The sequence below is a fragment of the Rhinolophus hipposideros genome, assembly GCF_964194185.1.
Source record: "Rhinolophus hipposideros genome assembly, chromosome: 2".
Taxonomy (NCBI): domain Eukaryota; kingdom Metazoa; phylum Chordata; class Mammalia; order Chiroptera; family Rhinolophidae; genus Rhinolophus; species Rhinolophus hipposideros.
Window position 1 is genome coordinate 80,578,529 of NC_138048.1, and position 21,683 is coordinate 80,600,211.

The 21,683-nt window shown below is 38.8% G+C and overlaps 1 protein-coding gene across 2 annotated transcripts in view; it reads right to left on the reverse strand.

Moving 5' to 3' along the window:
• The window catches only part of ARL14 (ARF like GTPase 14), a 76,693-nt gene that overhangs the window by 43,322 nt on the left and 11,688 nt on the right, over positions 1 to 21,683 (reverse strand). The window contains exons 2-3 of one of the 2 annotated variants that reach the window (XR_013991914.1): positions 4,178 to 5,179; positions 1,241 to 2,833 (exon numbers count right to left, since the gene is read on the reverse strand). The gene's annotated coding sequence lies outside the window, so the exon portion shown is untranslated. Of the gene's footprint in view, positions 1 to 1,240; positions 2,834 to 4,177; positions 5,180 to 21,683 lie in introns of those variants that run through there. The other variant, XM_081028528.1, reaches the window with a different exon arrangement.

Sequence of the window (21,683 nt, forward strand, 5' to 3'; positions counted from 1 at the left end):
ACCTACAGTGCTCCTTTCCTGTGGGACCAAAGTCACCATGATGGATATTACTTCCTGCCCGTTGCCACTGGGACGGGCTACACACATGACAAAACCCTCAGGCACCAACCACACTGCCAGGGCCACAGTCCACCGGGTCACCCCATTCCTACAACGGGTCACCTCATTCCTGCAACTGACTTGCAGCTGTCATTCGGGTCCGCCCAGCCCTGACCCTTATTATAACAATACTGGAGGGGTTCTTTCGCTTGGGGCTTTATGAAAACAATACAAAGATTAAGTGAAACTGACTGGATCCTAGTGTAAAAGAAAACGCATGCAGTTCACTAATTATACCCAACCCTGATACTATACGGATCAAATACTGTGCAGAGGCATTCTGGTGTCATTTTTCAAAGTCTCCACTAAAGAAATGGCGGAAATTCTTAGGCAACTCTCAGGACACGTTTCTGTTCTCAACTGGATCTCACTCCTTATATTATCCAGGCTTTACGGATCCTCCTCTGAATAACACACTCTGTTCTTGCCACATAGCAGTTTGCCCAGGAACAACTGCTGGCTTTACAAACCAGTTAAATGAATTCTCAAAATCTGCATTTGCTGTTGCTTACAATTCAGATTTTGCTAAGACATCTCCCCAGACGATGGCTACAGGACCTTAGCTTTCCTCGAGTCCACTATGCTGAACCTGCCACCTGCTTCTCACGGCTTGGGGAGCGGCACCTTCTGCACTCTCACGGCTTTGTGTCTGTCTCCAGCCAGCATCTCTGTGCTCTGCCCATACTGAGGTTTTCATGAGATTTATCAGTTCAGTTCCTTTGGGGAAGAAGTAATTTCTAGATTGAGTCCAAACTGAACAGGATTCCCTAGGATCTGAGGGTAGATGCATATGAAAATTTAGCAAATACTGCCAAAATGCCTCTCAGAGGGATCTACCCTCATTCACCAGAAATGTAGAGGGTGCTCATTTCCCCATAGCTCCATTGGCAGAGACAGAAATTCCTTTTTCTGTGGATATCTTAGTGGCCTATGACATCTTCCCATAACAGTCACCGATGAAGAACTGCAGTTGTCTCTCACCAACTGCTGACACTTCCTCTTGGATGCAGTTTTCTTTTCCAATGTAATTCAAAAAATTGAATTGAGATCTTACTTTCAAACTAGTTCTCACAAGTAGGAAAGTCACACAATTTAGAATCTTACTGTGACATTTGTAATGGCCTCTATTCTTTTTTTCTTTGATGATGAGTCAAGAGTTTTAAAATCAGAAGGAAAAGGAATATTTAGATGATCCAGCCCCTATCTGTAGAAAGCGTTTGGCGTCTCATGGTATCTATCTCCATATTCCAAGCCATCTCTGTTTTTTCCATTCGTAGAAAGGCACTCTTATTTAGTGGGAGTCAAAGGACTCTCTCACCACACAGCACTGCCCTCGTCTTCATTTCTAAAACAGCTGAAGTTCAAAGGTTAATCACTAAGGCAGATGATAATGATAGGAGATGAGGGGTGGGGCAGAAGTATGTCGGGCTTTCTGTATTTGCCACTAAATTTTTCTGTAAACCTGAAACTACTTAAAAATAAAGTTTATTAATTTTTAAAGGTAACAACCAGAATGGGTTATGTAACAACATGCTATTTTTATAATTGAGAAATACACGCACACAAGACACATTTTACAAAAGCACATACAAAGATAAGGTACTCATTGTCCACTTCATGGACAGTTGTAGATGCCTGACCATTGCGCTGTACACCTGAAGCTGAATAATAATGAGTCAACTATAATTTAATATCTATAGTCACAGGACGTGGAGTACAGCACAGGGAATAGAGTCAGTGGAATTGTAGCAGCTATGTACGCTGTCAGAGGGGCAGTAGATTGGGGGACGAGGGTTATCGCTTTGTGAGGGGTGTAAATGTCTAGCTATTACATTGTTCTGTGCACTGGAAATGAATACAAATTTAAAAAATTAAAAAAATAAAAAGATAAGGTACTCACTCAATACATTAGAATAGTGATGTTTAGGGGCAATGAAAATGGGCACGGAGTGTGATGACAAAATGGAATTAACAAAATGCGAGTGGGTGTCGCATGGACCAACAGTGATCACGTGCCAGGAACCGAGTATGATCAGATTTGTCCTATGACCCTGAAACCCAAAAAGAAAAAAGGGAAAAAAGTAGCGGTTCTTAAACTGGGCAGGAGGGTAGAGTTTAGAGAAATTTGAAAAGAACACACATGCTTCAGCCCCATTTCAGACCAGCTGCATCAGAAACCCTACTATTGGAGCCCAAGCTTGTGCGTTTTATAAAAGTTCCTATATGAGCTTCATCCTCTGTAACTATCCAGAAGTCCATGTTGATAGAAATGACTGGAAAAAATGAACAAGGGAAAGAGAAAAACCTTCCTTCTATTAGAATTCTAAATAATTTTGTAGATACTCTCTCTCCAGAAGGTAGAGCTTAATCCCTCTTTCCCCCATTGATTGTGGTCTGAGTTTAGTCCTTTGCTTCTAAACCCTAGAGTGTGGCGAACACTACGTGAACTAAGGGATCAAAGTTAACATAACCAGTGATACGTCATGTTGCTAGCAGATATCCCTGGTAGGATGTGATGAGAACGGTACTTCGCTTCTGTGGTCATCCTCCCCCAAACTCATAACCCCAGTCTAACCAGAGACAAAAATCTAATTGAGATACATTGTACAAAAGGCCTAGTACTCCTCAAAACTGTCGACGTCATGAAAAGTGAGGAAAGCCTAAAGTTATCACAAACCAGAGAAGGCTAAGGAGACATGATGACTAAATGTAATATGGTATCCTGCATGGTAACCTGGAACAGAAAAAAAGACATTAGTAGAAAAACTAGTTAAAGCTGACTAAAGTCTAGAATTTAGTTTCTCACGAATAGCACCGATGTTGGTTTCTTTTTTCTTTCTTTTTTTTTTTTAGTTTCAGGTATACAAAACAGTGTAATAGTTAGACATTTATACCCCTCATGGTGATACCTCCCTCTTCCTCAAATTTGGTTTCTTAGTCATGACAAATGTAGCCGTAAGATGCTAACAATAGGGGTTGCTGGGTGAAGGAAGGGCAGGCGGGAACTCTGTACTACCTTTGCAACTTGCTTGTAAATCTAACTAAACTTCAAAGTGAAACAAAACAAAAAGGTTCTAACTTAGCAGGTACTTATAACGTAATTAAAAAACAGGACCCAGAAAGAAAAACGTTGCATACAGATTCAGCAGGAGAGGAGAAAAAATAGAATGCCTATTTTTCGCATGAATTATTGTGCATTTTTCTTTTAAGAACAGTTCTATGATGGTGTTACTGAAATACTATAAATGAAGACAGAAAGTAGAGGTAAAGGAAAGTAAGAGGCAGGTCAGAGATTAGGGTGAAGGATAAGGAAGCCCGAGTGAGAGGTCAGAGGCTGCCACGAAGGCAGGCCCTGCAAGCCCGGAGCCTCCCCGCAGGGCTGAGCCAAACAGCCTGCTTGGCCTCGCTCACCCCCTGTCAACGCCTACTTTGCTGGATAGAGACTGACCCAGCTGGGACTGAGCTCAGTGATGCAAAAAGAGAGTGTGATGTGTGAGGGAAGTCATGACAATCTGGAAGTCTCCATATTCCCAGATTATGCTGAAGTGTCTGGGTCAAAATCTGAACATTGGTGAGAAGCTGAGCGCCTGAGGGAGGAACTCCAGTGAGACTCTGTTTTCTCTTTCCCTGGCAGGAGCTCACCGTGGTGCTGTCCAAATTTCTCAGACTGAGGGTGTTTAGGAATATACAAACGTCAACATCCCTTTCCCTTCCGTGGATGGTAGTGCGGATTCGTATCCAAAAACTACTTAGAAAACATAATTACTCCCCCCAATAACACTGATTTTAAGAGATTTCTGTAGCTTAAATGTATTAATGTAGCTGCTCTACAGGAAAATATTAAATAAAAATTCAAAACAACTTATATTTACTTCCATGTTATAAACCGATCATCAGATAAAGATTATAATTTAAAAAACCTCAGCTGGTTTTATCATTATCAATCCAGTGATAGAATAGATATTATGTCTACCTTATAAATGAGAAAACACGAGGATCTGAATAATTAGGTGACTGGGTGAAGGGCGTACAACTAGAAGCAGCTGAGTGAGATTTAGATGGTTAGAATCCAAGTTACCTGGCGTCAGTTCTTGGCCTGATGCTGGTCACACCATACTCTCAGCCTGACTGGCGCGGGTCCCTTTGTAAGCCAGGTGCCTTTATAAGCAGTTTCCAGCGTGAATGGGCTGCAGGTAGACTCTGGTCCGTTCTGGGGATAGTTTGTGCCTCTCACACTGGCCGGCGAGCTTAACCTTACAGTTCACGTTGTCTTCATTATGTATCATCAAAAAATGGGAATCGGTCTTTTTTATAGCCACAGTTTCACAAAAAGCACTGAGTTCCAGGGAAGGTGGAGAAGGTTTCTCACATGGCATTTAAAATGTCTCCAGTGAAATGACATGATGTTTGAGACTCTGAGAGTTGCTGTAAAATAATCCAGGAGGAAGTATAGCGGGAAAGCGTACCAATGGCATAGGAATGGCCATAAATATGTAGGAAATGGCACATACGCACAGAAGATAAGAATGGCTTTATAAAATGAATGTTAAAGTTTGATGACGAGTACAGAAGGGTTCATTATATGATTTCCTCTACTTTTGTATGTTTGGAATGTTATAGAATAAAAAGTTAATAAATCAACAAATACAGAAATAAATAACATTAAGACTCAACCCTGGGGGAAATTTTAAGTATCTAAATTTTGAAGAACGTAACTAACTAGGGTAGGGTCACTTGTTTTAATACATAGACCTTAAAAGGTAATCACTCAAACGCAATAGATGCTTATTTCTCTCTAACGAAATTGTTCGTCTGGAGGGATAGAGGCCCTGCTTCCTAAAGTCATTGAGGTAACTCAGCCAGACTTTCTGTCATCTTCAACATTTGGCTTCCAAGACCACTCTGCTTGTCACCATCGTGGCCCATGAGAAGGAAGAAAGGAACACGACAACCATTCTCTTGAAAGCACAGTCCAGAAGGGCACATATTACTTCTGCTGCATTTCATTAACAAGAGCTTAACTGCATAGCGGACTGGCGTTGTGTCTCATAGCTGGACAGGCATGACCACGTTCCAGCTTCTGTGGGAGAAAGAAAGAACAAATTTTGGTTGAAAGCTACCTGTCTCTGCCACAACAATCTAGTAGACAGCATTTAACAATTTATCATAAAGCTTATGAAATTCAAAATTCTAGGCCTCTCTCACTTGCCTGGGCCTCTGCCAAGGTCCTGTGAGGGTTCTGTATTAGTTACCAGTTCCTATATAACAAATTACTCCAAAACTTACCAGCTTAAAACAATAACCTTATCATCTCAGTTTCTGAGTCTGAAATCTGGGATGGCTTCTCTGTGTGGTTCTGCCTCAGATATCTCATGACATTGTAGCCAAGGCTGCAGTTACTTAAAGGCTTCACCAGAGTTGGAGGATCCATTTCCAAAATGGCTCACTTACATGGCTGTGGGCTGGAGGCCTCAGTTTCTCACCACATGGGCTTTTCCACAGGACTGTCTGAGGATTTTCACAACATGGTAGCTGGGTTTCCCAGAGTGAATGATCCAAGAGAGAACGAGGTAAAAATAATAATGTCTTTTATAACCTAACCTCCGAAGCAACATCACCTGTGTTATATTCTATTGGTCTCACAGACCAATCCCAGTGCAACGTGGGAGAGGACTTACACAACGGCAAAAACACCAGGAGACAGGCATAATTGGGGGAAATCTGCATAACAGGAGGCTGGCCACCACCAGGCTCCAGCAATATGTTCCCACGTTTTTATAGCATTGGCAAAAGTAAGACATTTTTATATTCTTTTTTTAATGACCCCCCACACACACAATTATATAAGCTTTTGGCTTATATAGTGTGAATCCTTCTTATATGACCTTGCTTGACAGTTTTAAAAATGTTTTAGAACTTGGTAAAACTATTCCACAAACCAAAGTCATAACTAAATTCTGAAGGGAATGAAGTACTTTTTCAAAATGTGTTTATTTTGATTACTGTTAGTTTTATCTAGTTTGTGCACTGCTGATTTATTGTCAGTGTTAGGTGAGAAGTTAGGAGGTCTGCATTCCAATCCAGATTCTACTTCTAACAAACTGGGTGACCTTCCTTTCATAAGACACAGCCTGCTTTCTGGGCTGGCTTCTTTGTCAATATAGTAAGGGATTGCATTAGCTAATCTATACAGGTTTTCCATCCAGTTCTTTAAAAGTCTGTGATTTCATGGTATATCTCTCTATGCCACAAATTTCTCATCCCTAAAATGGGGATAACAGTATCGACTTCATAGAGCTTTAGTGATGATTAAATGAGGCAGCCTATACACAGTGCCTAGCATATGCCTGGCGAGCTGTGCATGCCCCGTAAACATCGGCCATTCTGGTTAGTTTATGCCTGAAAACCAACACACCTCAAAAAGCCTACATTGAATGCTTTTATATAATACCATTATACTAATTTCAGTTGTCATCTTAGACGATTGTAAATGTTTTTATAAATTGGTAAAAGATACTATGAAGTAATATCAAGGATGTGGAACAACTAGACTACTCCAACATTTATTGATGGGAATATGAACTGGTATAATGACTTTGGTAAAACATTTAATAATATATCCACTTAAGCAAAATTTATGCATATCCTATCATAAAACATATCCTCTTCTGGCTATATACCCCACATCAATTAAGGCTTATGTCCACCAAAAGACACAGATAAGAATATTTATAATAGCTTTATCATAATAGTTCGAAACTTGAAACAACCCAAATGTCTTTTGACAGTAGAATCGATAAAGTACAAGATAGTCACACAATGGAATGAATATAGCAACAAAAAAGAACAAAATTCACCAACATAATGTTGAGTCAAAGAAGCCACTTCATTATGTGGAGTTCAAAATGAGGCAAAATAGTCTGGTGATAAGAGGTCAGAGCTGATTACCTTGAGAGGATACTGATTGGAAGAGGGGTGAGGGAGACTTCTGGGGTGCGGGATGTGTTCCACATGCTGATCTGAGCAGTGGTAACAGTGGTGACACAGGTAAACGCATATGTAAAAATCTGGCAACCTTTAGATTTAAGATTTCTCCATTTTATTATAAGTTGTACTTCAATAAAATATTTTTTATGTTGGTAATGGTATAGAGAAACACACTGCCTGTATCTTTGCTGTAGGACAAGAGCCTTGACCGTGAATTAGATTCCTGCAACTCTGTTCCATTTTAGCTAAATCTTTGACAGTTATGGTCACTAGGCAGTAATTAGTGAACAATTAATTATTACTCCTTTATCATATACTACTTTATTGATTGTGTCAACTGTTCATCCATTTTATAAATATTTAAGTGCCAAGTACTCTGCTGGGTGATGAGGCTATTACCAATGAACAAAATAGACATAGCTTCATCCTCCCCAGAGTTAGGTGTATCAGGGCAAGACAGAAAAGTAAATCAGGACTTATAATTGCATGTCACAAATGTATTACATGGAAGTGGAAGGTACTTTCCTGCTATTGGAGAACAAGGCAGAGGTAACAACCTAGAAGGGAAAGACCTGCTGAAAAAAATTGTATCTAAGTTGAAATAATTTCCTTTAGAACAGGAATAGCATGCTGTTCCACAAGCCAAAGAGCTCAGAATATGCCCTACTCTCATATTTCATATGGCTAGACATAAAGTGTGCTGGAGAGGAAGCCAGGAATGCAATAAATGGAGCTAGAGAAGCCAACCCATGGAAGACCCTGCAAACCCTGTGGGTTAAGATGTTATTCTGTGGACAGGGAAAAGACATGCATTGGCATGTGTTCTGGGTGTATGGGCCTGTCTTCAACGTGAAGAATGAACCTAGGAGGCAAGATTGGAGGAAGAAACTGGTTAGGAGGCTATTGCAATAAATAGGCTGGAGATGATGGTATCTAAAACCGAGGCAGTCGAGATGAATGGAGAGATACTTGAGAAGTAGAAATGGTAGTACTTGAAGACTGGTTGGCTAAGCAAAGGACAGTAAAGACTGAAGGTTGATGTTCAGTTTCTGGCTCGAGCAATCCTGTTGATGGCAGTGTCATTTACCAGGATAAGGAACAAAATGAGTAGTTTGCTAGTCTGAGGGATGTTTTAGATGTTTTAGAGGGATGTGAGGGGAGAGGAGGACGCTAATGAGTTCTGTCCTGTCAATCTCGCCGTTAAGTGTTTATGGGCCACTGAAGCAGCGGTATTCAGAATGCAGTTGATGCTTAGGAGAGGTAACTGCCCTGAATAAATACATTTGGAAGTCAGCATTATACAGAAGTTAATTAAAGCCATAGGAGTAGAAAAATCTAAAATCACCCCCTGATTAATATGTAGTTAGAAAAGAAGCAGATTTGGTGTAGAACGCTAAGGAATAGTCATCTTTAAATGATCAGCAGCAGAGAAAAAGATCCCTCAATGGATACTGAGGTGGAACAGCAGGAAAAGAAGGAAACCAGAAGATAAAGGAAGGGAGAGGTTTTGAAAAGTGTTAGGTGGCCATCAGAGTCAAATGCTGCCAAAAGGCTCCATTGAGGAAGTCGTGGTGATTCTCAACAAAAACAGTAGCAGATGACATAAATGCCCAATTTCCATGGTTAAGGACTAAAATGGGAGGGGAGGGAGTTATTGTGTCTGATTCTCAAACATCCACCCCCCCCCCCGAAATTGGGGACTCCTATTCCCCTTGTAATTGACTTGTTCAGAAACATGGATTAGTGCACTAATTTTAGACAACAGAGTACACTCTCGCAAGTTTAAGTAGAAAGGGATTTCTTATTGGGTATTGGTTAGTTTACAGGCTGTTTGGGAGAACCAAGGAACCATGCTTGGTTATTGCATAGTCATTGACAACATAGCCGGGAGAAAGGCCCAACCACCTCCTAGGAACTTTCCAGCAATTCTATCCTGTTGCCATCGTCGGCTGCTTCATACCCATGAATCCAGGATCTGGTCACTAGAACCTCTACAACAGCTGCAGGAGAAAAACCAAAAGCTTCTACAGCTGTGCTTGCCAGAGAACCGTGTGGCCTCTGCCTTACGATGCTCACTTCTGCCTGCCAAGTCTGCCTGGCAGAAAATATGAGTACCCCTTGCTATACTTTAAGCAAGTCTTGGAAATATAGTCCTTAGCTTTCCAGTTTCTAAAGCCCATTCATGCTACAGTGGATTGAAAAGGTATGGAATGAACCAATCAGTAATATTTTCACTGTCCATCCCTTTAGCTATTCAGCATTCATTCATCCTTCTCCCCACACCTACAATTTCAAACCACAAATTTCAATATGTCCCCCCGCCTCTCATAATGCAATTATTTCTTGGTAAAAGTTACATTCATTCTTCCTCTCCGAGACAGAAAATCTCATCAATAACTTCATTTACCTTTGGTTAATAATTTTTCATCCCCTGGTTAAATCACAACTCAGTATTAATATCTTGAAATCTGTGGATTAAGTTGTGAAGTTAACTACAAAAAGAAAGGGCGAGGGAAAAAAGAACAGAGCAAGGAAAAAAATAAGGATAGCTATTATAGGCCATGAGGCTCTGTGTGTGTGTGAGTGTGTGTGATGGAATATTACTCAGCAATAAAAAAGAATGAAATTTTGCCATTTGCAACAACATGGGTGGACCTGGAAGGTATTATGCTTAGTGAAATAAGTCAGAGAAAGACAAATACCTTATGATTCCACTTATACAAGTATGTGGAATCTAAAAGAATAAAACAAATAAAACAAAACAAAAACAGATTCATAGAAAGAGAGGTCAAACTGATGGTTGTCAGAGGGGATGAGGGTGGGGGAGATGGATGAAAAGGTGGAGAGGAATATACACAATAATATTGTGATAACTTTGCACAGTGACAAACGGTTACTAAACTTAATGTGGTGAGCACATCGTAAGGTAGATAAATGTCAAATCCCTATGTCGTACACCAAAAACTAATATAATATTGTATGCCAACTATACTTAAACAAAAATAAAATAGCCACACATGAGAGAGAGCTGATTTGGAAAATAAGACATGATTTGGGGATAATTGTGAAGGTGTCAAATTATATGGGTATGTGATTTTTCTCCAGAAGTTTTACTGTATGCTACTAAGAAGCAAAAACCACCACAATGGACAAATACAGCATGTTCACTACAACCTGTGTTTTAAAAGAATTGCTAGTTCACAAAATCAGTTTACTGGTAACACTATCTAAATGAGTGTTATTATTTAGATATTAGATTTGTTTTAAACTTTTTGTTTATTTTTTAAGTGTGTTTTTCCAGGACCCATCAGCTCCAAGTCAAGTAGTTGTTTCAATCTAGTTGGGGAGGGCACAGCTCGCCGTGGCCCATGTGGGGATCGAACCGTCAACCTTGTTGTTAAGAGCACCGCGCTCTAACCCACTGAGCTAACCGGCCATCCCCTTAGAAATTGGATATTTTTAATAGCTGCTTTTGACTAAGGCATAAGATTAATGTATAAAATTATTTTTTCAAATAACTATTATTTGGAATAATCATCTTGTAAAATCTGTAAAATCAATTGATAACAATGGTTGCCTCTGGAAAAGGGAACTCAGTGGCTAAAAAACAAAAGTGGAAGGAAATTTACTTTTTGTCACATATTCTTTTGTTTTTTTTAAGATTTTTTTTTGTTGTTGGGGAAAGGGAACAGGACTTTATTGGGGAACAGTGTGTCAATCTTAGTTGTGGAGGGTGCCGTTCCGCTTCAAGTTGTTGTCCTTTCAGTCTTAGTTGTGGAGGGCGCAGCTCAGCTCCAGGTCCAGTTACCGTTGCTAGTTGCAGGGGGCGCAGCCCACCATCCCTTGCAGGAGTCGAACCAGCAACCTTGTGGTTGAGAGCCCACATTCCAACTAACTGAGCCATCAGGGAGGCAGCTCAGCTCAAGATGCCGTGTTCAATCTTGGTTGCAGGGGGCGGAGCCCACCATCCCTTGCGGGACTCGAGTGATTGAACTGGCCTCCTTGTGGTTGAGAGCCCACTGGCCCAGGTGGGAATCAAACCGGCAGCCTTCGGAGTTAGGAGCATGGAGCTCTAACCACCTGAGCTACCGGGCCGGCCCCTCACACATTCTTTTGTAGATTTGAATTTATAGCCATACCTAAAAATACCTGTGCAGTCCTTGATATGTCTAGACTTACCTGATCCAAGTACACTTCTCCCAGAGGACAGGGATCTGTGCAACGTGGCCTTTCGTCCATCAGGTCCACTCTTTAGCAGGAAGCACCTATGGGTGATTTTCTAACCCATTTCTCAACATCAGCTAACTAGAGGGATATTTTCCAAAATCTATGTGGTAGGAATATATGGATATCTCTGTGGTGAGAATATGAATTACTTATTTTTTCCTGTATTTTTCCAAACTTTCTATAATGCACATAGTCAGGAAACGTACATCATAAATATTTTGTCATGTATTTATTCATTTGTCCATGTATTCAACCAATTTTTATTGAATAGTCATGTGTGTGTATATGTTTTCTAAAAACCCCTATGTGATGTGTTCTAGGAAATACAGAGCTAAAAAGAGGAAGCTTCTAGTAGCCTCTATCTTTTTTAAGTGGAAAAGAGTGTAAATAAGGAATGACCCCTACTTTCCAGGTTTTCACAGACAGATATGTAGAAAAGTACCCAATAAAACAGAACAATGTAAAACCAATCTGTAACAAGCATTGTGCTATGATAGTAAAGAAGAAACAATCCTGGGCATATCAGGAAACTTTCCCTGAAAAAATACATTGAAGCTAAGTTTTGAAAGATGATTAGAATTTTAGAGAAGAAAAAGAGATAGAAAGCAGCTTTCAGGTTGAGGAAAACAGCATGAGCAAAGGCCTGAAAACATGAATATACATTGTAAGTTTGGAAAAATGGTCACCAGTCAGTGAAATAAAAACATAGTGTGTATAAATCTGCTTATGGGAGCAGGGTAGCAAAGGAATGGGCAGATCATATTGCCTGAGGTATTCACTGGGAAGCCACTGAAAGCGTGTGATCAGGAAGAAACAAGTTCCATTCATGTTTTAGGAAGATGTCATGTTCAGGTAGCATGATAACAAAAAGATCACAAGCTTTATAGTTTAGCAGACCTAAATTTGAATCTTGTCTTCTACTCACTAGCAATGTCATTTGGGGCAAATCATTTAACTTCTGTTTCTTGTTTTCATCATGTCACAGAAGAGTTGGCAAATGAAAGCACTCAATATTTGCATGGCACTTACTAGAGACTAAATAAATTATAGTTTATTATCCTTTTTATGGTAATGGCGAGGGTGTATTAACAAATTAGGATATTGGATACATAAGCCAGTTCAGGAACTGATGTAGAGTCTGGGTGAGAAGTAATGGGGACCCAAGATAAGTAATGACTGTTTCAATATTAATGACAGAACATGAGATATTGATATCTAGTGGGTAGAGAATCCTATAATGTGCACAACCGCTCTCAACAACAAAGAATTATCAGCCCCAAAGGTCAGTAGGAGTAGGGCCAAGGGTTGAGAAACCTGTATTAATGGGAAGAGATCAAAGAACAAGTTGTACGACCTTTCCTCAATTATTTTTAAATTATGAAATATTTAAAACATACTTAATCTATAATAAAAGAATATAAACATTCACAAACTTACTACCACAATTTAAGAGAAATTCATACTATGGCTCCTCTGCATCAAAGAGAAAGAGGTGGATGACCCACAGGTCTGGATGATCCTTCAGAAACACTCCAGCTCTCTGCGACTAAGAATCAGTTGTCCCTGATGGAAGACTACTTAATATCTTCAGATTAAAGTTTTTCATTCCTCCTTCACAGAACTTTAAAATGGAAAGTTTCCCAAAGGAACAATTTATGAAATTAAGAGTGAGAATTTTCTCTTTGGCTCATTAAGCAATATTAACAAATAACATTAGGATAGCATAATAATATACAGAAAAGAAAGAAAAATTGCAACATGCTATCATGAAAACTTTCAATAAATGGGGCATAACATTTCATGGAGACTTTGCCTAAAAGGAGGATCCAACCTAGTCTTATAAACCCCTCCCAGTTCCATCAAAACCTGACATTGGTGAAAGATTCAGTCTTTGTATGGGCATGACCTCAAGTCTGCATATGCCACTACACATGTGATTTCTCCCCAAAAATGCCACAAATATAAATGATAAAAATTAAGTGACTCCTTTAGGATTTTAGTTAACTTTAATGCTTCTAAGCTAAGTCGAGAAATACAGACACAGAGAGGTCAGACACCAGCGAACGGACTGCTCCTGTACTCAGGTTGATTCAAATTCACACCACAGCAAATTTATAAGAATCACTCTTGGGCATATAGTAGTACAAATGTAAAATCTGCATGTGTCAAGGATCCATTATTCATCTACTAAACAGAATACCTACCATGACTCCCTTCTTTAACCCATGCCTCAGATCTTATTGTATTCACATGCATTTATATGACATGCCTTTTTAATCCAGAAGGATTTGGCCACCTCAAGCAGAATTTTATGTGGATTACTTTACGTCCATAGTTTAACATGACCATGTAACTATCTAAACTTTACTGTCCAATACACTAGCCAGTAGGCACATATGGTTACCGAGTACGTGAGTGTCTGTAGTTGCACTGTCGTGGCTGGCTTGATGTCCTGAATAGATTCAAAACATTTATCTTTTATGGTCATTTTGACTTTGGGGAAGGGGCAGAAGTCACCCGGGCCAGATCCAGTGAATAAGGTGGATGAGGACACACCGTAATGTTTTTATTTGACAAAAATTGCTGTACCAGAAGTGATGTGTGACATGGAGCGTTGTCATGATGGAGGATGAAGTAAAGAGACTCATGAAAGAGGACTTCCAGAACTGCTTCAGAAAGTGGCAAGAATGGTGGGATAAGTGTGTTCGAAGCGAGGGAGAGTATTCTGGGGGGGATTAATGGCAATGTGTCTTTTACTGTAATAATTTTTTTTAATTTAAACTTTCACCATATTTTTTTGTTCACACCTTGTGTGTGATCCCTGGAGGCAGAAGGAAAAATTATACGGATTCTTAAAGCAAAAGTCATACTTGATTAGACATTTTTGGCAGGTAAATAATTACATGGGGGAAGAGGAAGCTATAATGGATTTTCTCAAAAAGCTTTGACCAAATTACATGCTGAAAGGCAGTAATAAATGGTTGGGAAAAGAGTGTGTCAGAAATCTATTTTACTCAAGGACAAATGTATTTGTTATCTATTACTGCATAACAATATTACTATAAACTTAGTGACTTAAACCAATACAGACTTGTCTCGGTGTTTGTGTTACGTGTTCGGGTGCAGCTTAGCTGGGTCCTCTGCAAGACTGCAATCGAAAAGTTCACCAGAGCTGGATTTCCATCTTAGACTCAACTGGGAAGGATCTGCTTCTATATTCACTCTCAGACTGAGATCCTCCGTTTCTTGCTAGCTGTTGGATGGAGGCTGACCTTAGTTCCTTGGTACATGCATGGTCTTCTCCTTAGAGAAGCTCACAAAACAGAAGCTTGTTTCTTTAAAGCCAGTAAGAGAAAATATCTCAGCAAGACAGATGTTATGTTATCATCTTAGTAAGTTATATCCATGTAACCAAGTACATGTAACCATGTAACCAAGTATATATATCCATGTAACCCAGCACCATCTTTGCTGGGTTCTTCTGAATAGAAGAAAATCGCAGGTCCCACCCACACTCAAGGACGGGGGACTGCAGAAGGACATAAATACCAGGACGTAGAGATCGTGGGCCCACCTTAACGTCTGTCCTACACAATAGGGAACTGACTTAGGGATAAAAACCAGGGGGAGATGTCATAATGTTGTTCCCAAAAATCTGTGTTAGGACCATTTTAGTTAATATTTTTCATATGATCTAGAAGAAAGGAAAAAATAAAATTTCTCAGCTTTCCAATAGAAATCAAGTTCTAGAGAGTAAGACGTCATGATGTTGCAAACAAGTCAAGACTGGCCAGTGGAAATCACACGCAGCAACAGGACCAACATCACTGGCAGGCAACAGGTGACTTGCACCTGAGAACCAGGACGCAGGAGCGGTAACTGGAACAGTCCGGGTGGACTCTAAGGGCAAGACAAGGTGTCTCCCTGCAGGAGCATCAGATAGCGCTGCCCAAAGAGGTCAGCCACAGCAGAGGAAAGCGTGCTGGCCAGCCCCACGGCCAGAGAGAAGTGCGCACTGAGGGCTCTCTTCTCAGGGAGTCAAAGAACCTTCAAGTGAAAGGCCAGACAAGACACATAGACTCTGTGATTGCTTTAAAAAGAGAGAGAAGGAGAGAAAAGCATTTGTATTTGACTCAACAATTCAGGAGTATCTAATGTGCATAAAACTGACTAGGCCATGGTATATGGTTATCAAAGCTCAGGACAGATAACTAATGGATTAATTTCTTACAGATTGAGTGGATAAAAGATGTACTTTAATACCAAATATCTCATAAACTAAAGCTAAAATATAGTGTGTTTTAGTGAGTATCTGCCCTAATTTGTTTTCAGTAAATATTTATTGAGCAGTAATAATATATTTATATTCTATATAAATGTAAGAAATATTTATTGTGCTAGGAAGTGCTCTAGGTGCTTGGAAAACAATGTGAAGAAAAAAAACAGGTAAGGTCTCTGCTCTCATGGAGCTTATAATAGTGGGAAAGATAGACATTGAATGAATAATTATACAAATAACCATATAACTATTACCAGTGACAAAAATAGAGTGCTTTGAGAAAAATACAACACGGGACTCCAATGTAGCCTGCAGGGTCAGGATTGAAGAAAAAGTGACATTCAAGCTAAGATCTAAAGGATGAGTTTCCCCAGCAAGAGGTGGAGAAAGTCCAGGGAGCAGAGGAAACAACACATAAGAAGGTCCTGAGATGGGAAGGAGTTGGAAGAACACTGAAGGAGGAGGAATCCCAAAATGGCAGAAGAATGGTGACCAAGAGCTCAAAACGACAGTAGCAATCAGGTAGGACCTGATAGACCATACTAAGGGTTTTAAAATTACTGCTATGGCCTGAATGTTTATGCTCCCCACCCCCAAATATCATCATCTTTGAATCCCAAGCCACAAAGATGATGACATTAAGAGATAGGGTTTGGGGAGGTGATTAGATCATGAGACTCCATCTTCTTATAACAGAGGCTCCAGAGAGATCCCTAGCTCTTCAACCCTGTGAGGAGGACACAGCAAGAAGGCCCCACTATGAACCAGGAAGAGGGTTCTCATCAGCCTCTGAATCTGCCGGCGCCTTGATCTTGGACCTCCCAGCTCCAGAGCTGTGAGCAATACCTTTTTGTTGTTTATAAGCGACTCAGTCTGCTATATATTTTGTTATAGCAATCCAGACTTTTGAGGATTGGATTGGAGAAGTGGCAAGTGTGGGTATGGAGTGGCCAGTGATAAAGTTTTCACAGTTGTCCAGAGAGATACAATAATGGCTTGGACCAATGATGATGGAGATGGAAAAAAGTGGACAAATTCAACAAATATTTTGAAGGTAGAAAGGTCACTTCTTGGACATGAAGTACCCTTTGGACTTTTTAAGCACGACAACTAGGTTTCCGGCGTGAGCAATTGGGTGGACAGAGTCACATTTACTGATAAAGGGAACAACTAGATGGGCATAGATTTGGGGAGAAGGTCCAGAGGCTTCATTTAAAAGATGTGAGATGCTCCTTCTCTTGCTATGGTGATGATGGTGATGATGATGGTGATGATGATAGAGTGTAGTGATTAGGTAACAATTGAAGCACATGATTTTTGGTTTTCAATATAAAGTTGCCTTTAGAATTAGGAGGTAGAAGCAGACTGCATTGTTAAACAGCAACCTGTGAACTTTTTTGACAAATTATTTCTGAATAGGAATGCTGGTGACACCCTCTTAGTTTAGCAATAGTCCCTCTTAATTAACTTGAGCATGTCAATACTGGACAAACTGAGCACCCCCACTTGACTAATCTTAACTGTACTTATAGTACCTACCAGAAAGTAAAACCTTTGGAACTAGAACCAAACAACTTTTTCAGAGTTCATAGGACATACATTAAAATCATGAATGATCAAACATTTCTCTTCTGAATATAACAAAAGCACATTTCTGAGCTCTTGTCCAATTACCCGAGGGTAGCAGGCAACTTTTTCTCTCACTTACTCTGCCAACATTATCATGTTTCACCACCAAGATGGTGTCCAGATTGCGAATGTATCTTGTGAATTAATATTTCCTAAAATTTATTTGATCAGGTGTGTGTTGCTTTTCCCCATGTTGGCTGACCTCCCCCAAGTCAAACATTGTGAGGCTGCCAGAAATGGCTCTGTATCCTATCCACATTTGAACCATAGTGGATATTCAATGAATGTTTGTTGGATAAAAAAAAAATGAGTGTTTATTGTGTGGATTGTAAAATGCTGTTAAGATCAATAAAGGCTCTTTAAAAATGCAGAAACATGGCAGGTGAATTCATTATAGATAAGTGTTAAGATAAGTGCACTGGAAAAAAAAGTCAGATCACACTAATAAAATATTGGGCTCTGAGCTATGAAAATACAAGCCAAAAAATCTAGAACATAAATAACTTGTTTACAAAAAGTATCTATTCTATGTTCTCTTTAGAATAGTAGCTTACTGCAATGAACTGTAAAGGGAGAATATATTCACCACGATTTTAGAAATGAGTATTCAGATATCACAGACAAGCAAGTATTGACCATGAAAAGACAAGGAATTTCTTACATGGGGAAAAAAATCAAATAGCAGTGAATAATACAAAGATAAAACGTTTACTATTAGGTTTATAAAAATAGAAAATGGATTTATCTTGAAAACTTCTATCTCTTTGGAAATTCCTAATCTACCAAAGGTAACAATTCCTTTAAACAGTCATTCAAATTCTGTGACATTGAGGGAGGAAAAATATTCCATAAACTATAAATTAAAATTAAATTGTTTCAAATCTCTGATGAATGTTTCACTTATTGTCATTTGTTTCCATAGTTTGGTTCCTTTAGCATTGTTAAATTGTAACCTGAGGGGTACCTATTCAGTGATCCACAACAGGGCATTCTAATTTTTATTGTGCAATCATTTATAAACCTTGGATCGTGTCCACTTTACATGTAAGCAACACCAATGATGACTCTTAGGAAACCAAAGCTCTTTCCAACAGTGTGGAGGCTCATAGCCCAACACTATAAGCCTTTAAAGACAAAGATTGAGTTGCAAAGGATTAATTCACTACCTGCTCATCAACCTCAGCTTCAGAAACTGTTGTCTTTTTCAGAGGGAAACTTGAAGATTGCGGAACAGATCTGGGAGATTTGGTTTTTACAGGATAAGATCCTACGGTTTGATTTTTCTCTAGGTATTTTTACCACCACACCCCCGCATGTATTATCTTACAATAAACAACAGCAATGTTAAAAACAAAGAAAGTTAGTTACATTTTAAAAAAACTAAGCAAGTGTGGTTTTTTTTGTATCTATCTTAAACATAGTGTTTTCCCCAAGGTTCCTTGGAACTTAATGACATTCTTACTATAAAATTATCTATATGTTATGTAAAAACAAAACTAAATCTCTATATAGTCAATAGAAAAGAGTTAATTCTCTGTATTTTCAGAGTTATGATACTACAAATAAACTCGACTCTTCAAAATTCAAATCCCTTTTTCATCCCACCCCAACAACTTTTTCTTAAAACTGTTTAGAAGAAATCAAATGGGCTGAGTTGAATTGAGTTAAACTGTCTCTGATTTCTTAACCTTCAAGTTCCAATGAATGTGTCATGTGCAGTGAAAATGCATTCTGGACAAGTCATGAAAGGATTCAGTAAGTGGGTAAGAAAGGGCTGGCTATATAAGGAAACAAAGCAGGCAGAATTCACCTGGGGTCCAGGGTCCAAAGGCACCCTGGAAATGAGCCCCAGATAATTGGCTAATGTCATCTGTGGCTCAGTTGTATTAGTAAATTAACTTATTAATGAACCGTGGGCAAAGAGATCTGGGTCACTTCCATTTCCATTCTTGCTGAGGTAGGGCTCCAAAGTCCAGATCCAAAATCGTTTCGGAGAAATCCAAATCAGAACCTGGGACTTCCATATTCCTCAAAATCTGGTTTAAAAAATGTTCTTTTCCTTCGGCTCTATGTTGGTTCATAGAAATGAAGTTATGGCGAACTTAAAAACAACTTGCTGACAAAGCCATCTTTTTTCCTTCAAGACTCTACAGCATTTATTTAACTTGATTTTTTTGTGCAAAAAATGTTAGGGGTAGGAAAAGTTTTCCAGGATGAGCTATACTAGAATACACAACCTCTGTATATAGTCCAAATATCTCTTCAATTAGCCTTAATATTTCATGTTTGTGGTTTTCAAACAGAGCTGAGTCCTACAGTTTGGAAAATCTACCACAGTGATTTGAATATATCTAGTCTGCATCTACCCACCTCCAGTGTACACACACACACACACACACACACACACACACATCAGGATCTATGTCACTATATATCAGATTTTATTCTATTCCATTATAGTGCCTTCTCAGGGTGAAATAACTCTTCTAAGACCAACTCAACAGATTTTATCAAGCTTAATTTTTCTTGAGTTGTATAAGGAAAACAATAGTCAAATTCAATACACATTTTAAAATTACATGTGTTCTCCCACCCTGAGAATCATTGTTCTAAGTTTGCCATTCAATTCTGCTAACAACATTCTTTTCTTACACATATTCCTCACACCTTTATGATGGCAAAATTCTAATTTATACTAATGCAATGTGACATTCCAAAAGATTGCTCTAATAAATTTTGGGTGAGTTTCTGTATAAGTATAATGTCTCCATAATATCTTGTGACATTTACTGCCACTTATTAAATTCATTTTTATCATTGTGGCTTCTAAAAAAAGTTTTACTTAACTTTTCACAGAGTCACATTTAATGTAGTAAGGCACCACAGTTTTTGGATTGAAGTATAGGGCCTGATATTTAAATTATACTTCTCTACTGAAGCAGTCACAAAATTATACAGTAAAAATTTCATATTTTTATTTTAAGAAAATAATCATTGTACTAAAATCATTCAACAACATGTACTATTTGAAAATATTTTAAAACCATTTTTAAAAGTAAAGACATTCAGCTTCTTTATGAATGAAGCTGCAAGCAGCTGCCACGGCAGGACTATTGTGTGGTACTCAGCATACAATACGAACCCTGGAGTCAGGCTCGAGACTGGGAACCTAAACTCCACTACTTTATTTACCAGTTCTTCCTTGAGTTCTGTCACTTCCTTTTGGAATTCTAATTTATTTTGCTCTTTCATTTCTTATATAATCTTCTTACTGTATTTTACCTCATTCTGAAATAATATAATGCTTCAAATCTGCTTTTTGAGTGCACCTTTTTGGTATGCTTTTATTGTTATTTTACTTCCTATTTTTCTCTATAATAATTTGCACGGAATCTGACCTTGATATTGTTCTGTTGCTCACTTTTATATGAATTTAGTTTTCCTGGACTTTAAGAAGGAAGCTTTGTTCAGGTAGCTTTTATAACTTTGTTGAAAATATGGCAGCTTGCTTTCAGAGGTTTTCTGACTGTTACCCTCTCCTGGATCTTCTCTTTTCTTCTTCACTGACTCTGTCCTGCGGAATTTTGCTTGTGCTCCCAACCATTTCTCCTCAAAGTTAGTTTTGAGAGTTCATGGGATTAAACCACTCTGGCCCCAGTAGGCCTTCCCTTGAGATCCTCAGTTTCCTAGCCACCTAAGCTGTGTCACCTTGGACAAATTGCTCTGCCTCTCTGTGCCTCATTTGCCCATTTATAAAATTACAAAATGTAATAGGATAATGAGTTTTCATTCAAGGTGGTTAAAACATTGTTTGACCCTCAGTGATCACTTTTTGAATGTTTGTTTAATAAGTAAAATATCCATCTGCACTTTGTTTATGAACTCATCTTTAAATTGTAGAAGCTCTCAGGTCAACTTATCACACTACCCCAAACCTTCAGTGTCTCAGGAAGTCTATTTAAGTGTTAACTGTAGTTAAAGCTTTAATTTACCCAATCAACATACCTCACACTATTTTGGGTATTAACAGAAGATTCAAGAGAAAGGAAAGCTGTTCATTGTTATCCTAAGAACACAAATGCCCTTGTCTCTGGTGCTGAGTCATTTCTCATCACATCTGTTTCATTTTTTTCCCTCCCTGGGCTCTCTAAGAACTTAGAGGTAACTTTATTTTCATATAATCAAATAGGACTTCTCAACACCTGGTACCATTAGCAAAGGTGGCAAAAAATCTTTTTAGAAAAACCCTGGAAAAACTTTTAAGTCCAGAGCATTTTTAAAGGTTTTTGAATTTTGCATTTTTTTATAGCTTATGATTTACTGCTGTAAATTTCTATTATCTAAGAGTATGCCACATCTTTAACCTGTTGGATCATATTTTTTTCCTTTTTAAGTAACTTTTCTTTAAAACATATGAATACCCAAAAAAGCTAACCAACCAGATTTTTGGAATTCAGGTTTT